Source organism: Zophobas morio, unplaced genomic scaffold, assembly GCF_036711695.1.
Source record: "Zophobas morio isolate AGI-343-1 ecotype UQ-CSIRO unplaced genomic scaffold, CSIRO_AGI_Zmor_V1 ptg000024l, whole genome shotgun sequence".
NCBI classification, from domain to species: Eukaryota; Metazoa; Arthropoda; class Insecta; order Coleoptera; family Tenebrionidae; genus Zophobas; species Zophobas morio.
Genome location: NW_026972129.1, coordinates 15,611,657 through 15,614,259, shown reverse-complemented (window position 1 = coordinate 15,614,259; position 2,603 = coordinate 15,611,657). Strand labels below are relative to the sequence as shown.

Below are 2,603 nucleotides of genomic sequence, written 5' to 3'. Positions count from 1 at the left end.
TTACTGCTATTAGTTTATTTTTAAAATCAGAAATATAGAAATGAAAGTGAACACTTAAATAACGTTGATACACATATCTGTAAAATTTAATTAACCCGGCGCATCCACCATTGTTCCACTTCCTAAGTAGACAGCTCGTATAACGTGCTTAGGATTAACTAATGATCATGTAATTACTATTTCCAATTTTTCTTAATTTTTAAAGAACCAAGTAGTAGTAGTTTCCATCTACATTCACCTACAACGTATGTATATTATGATATCTAATGCTAGGATTGTATGCATCAAAATATCTAAGAAATATGCGCACAATATGCACACATTTTTCGTCAAAATAATTTATTAAAAATATACAGCCAAATATACAAAACATGTATACGCAAATATGTACTTAATTTGAGTATGTCTAATAAAACAAAATGGCATTTTTAATTATTTATTGTTAAAATACAGGTCTTGTAACGTTTATTTGCAATATAAGAATTCAAACTATAACTAAATTAAGTGTATAAGAAAATGCTGTTTCCACAGTATTTGTATTTAGCTATAATTTTTATAAACCAATATATTATTATTAAATGTTTTTCAACATTTTCCATTATAAATGATTCGCGCTTGTCACACAACGTATGTTATTTGACATTCATAACGATCTTTCAACATTGACAGAGGTTATTGTATCAAATAAGAATTATAATATTCAGAACATTTTGTTCGATTATGGTTTAAGTAATAATTTTATTCCTCTGTTTTGAGAAGACAAACTCATTCAAATCGAACTAATTTCTACGGGACATTCTTTCGATGTATAAACATAAATCAACACTTGAACGTCTGTGGTTAGATTGCTATCACCTAGTGTTGAAGGACAAGTGTTTTTAGAGATGGATTAATTATTTTAAGTTCAACATGGTGAGTCATCAGAATCTGACAACGAATCAGTAGCGTAACATGCACACTTCAGAAGGGAGTGGTTTTTGATTTTTTTTTCACAAACAATAACACACGGAAACATAAACTTAACTGAACTAGTCAACACGCTAGTACGAATGCGAATGAATCTATTAGGCACTGTTCTAAACAGGTACAGGTACCCACCGCAGGTAGAAAAGTTCACTATGACCATGGCCGACTTCATTAATATACACTAACGTGTATATACGGCCGTTTCAATTTTTTAAAAATTTGTTCCCGCGTAGTAATCCATGGGTACATAAGCATACGCCACCCACGGCAATGTCTTGAACTAAACTGTCACTACTGTCAGAAATTTTCTTTGACAATTTTCAAATCCAAAATAATTTTGGGCATGAATTATTATCGTTGTTAATAAAACTAGGTCTTTTTAATATGGGAAGAAAGTGTATGATTTGTTGTAATACACAAAATCCACTTTTTGGAATTCCTGCGGAAGTAGATCTTAGAAACAAATGGTTTGAATCACTTTCAAAATTTTGTGGTATTTCATAAAACAAGTTCCTCAAAAAATATTTTATTCGAATTATTTTAGATCTGACCAAGATAAACGATCATACTGTTGTGTGTTCCAAACATTTTGCAACAGAATGTATTGTTAGAAGCGCAAAAAGTACTCGTCTTAATAAACAAGCGGTTCCGTTTATATTCGTATGTACATAAAAATCTACGTACCTCACATAATCTATAAATCTTTGTCATCATTCCAGAATCCTACTGATCCTGACATTTCTAGTACCCAACCAACAAATCCTTTTTTAGAAGACACTTATCCAACTTCCGTTTCCTCATTCCAAAATGCTAATAAGGAAACTAATGTTTCCACATGTGATGATTTAAGTGCAAAGGATAAACAAGAACTTAAAGATCTCAGGTACCACAACAAAGTTTTAAAGCAACAATTGAGTAGAATGAAACGAAAGAATTCTGAATGTTTATCAAAAATGAGAGAGTTAGAAGAAAAAGTAAAAAATTTGGATGCTTTAAAAATAACCAAAATTATAGAAGACGCAAACAACGCAGATGAAAAGTCAATATTTCTTTTGGACTTGATAAAAAATCACTATAAAAAAATACCTAGGTGGTCAGAAATGTCTCTTCGTCTGTGTACTGTCTGGAGATTTTGTTCGCCTAAAGGTTACAGATTTTGCCACAATAACTTACTAAAACTGCCTTCAAAATCGACTATATCCAGATTTCTTGGACACTATCATGGTCAAAATAAGCTGATCCAAGAGCGATTGTGTGCAGAAATTGGTCAATTAAAAAAGCCAGTTGAAATCTGCTCCTTAATAATGGACGACATGTCCATAAAAGAAAAATTCATTACTGTAGGGCAGAAGATCGAATTTATGGCCTAGAGACAACAAGTTCTACTCGTGTTGGAACTAAGCCAAAAGTAGCCAACAAGATGCTTTGTTTTGTGGTGCAGGGATTGAGTACTAGATATACAATACCAGCAGGATATTTTTTCCACTCGTCGTTAACAACTCAGGAATTATATTTATTAACAAAAAACATTTTACAACTTCTGACAAACTGCGGCTACATTGTGATTAGATTTGTTACAGACAATATTTCAACAAATGTCGCCCTCTTTAAAAAATTTGGAAACGGATCACTGAAAA

At 31.7% G+C, this 2,603-nt stretch overlaps 1 long non-coding RNA gene across 1 annotated transcript; it reads left to right on the top strand.

The window, feature by feature from the left end:
* Nucleotides 1-1,394: 1,394 nt before the first annotated feature.
* Nucleotides 1,395-1,621, top strand: LOC135134995 (uncharacterized). Its single transcript, XR_010281420.1, has 2 exons — nt 1,395-1,459; nt 1,511-1,621. It is a non-coding gene; the product is annotated as an uncharacterized LOC135134995 (long non-coding RNA).
* The last annotated feature ends 982 nt before the right edge of the window (nt 1,622-2,603 follow it).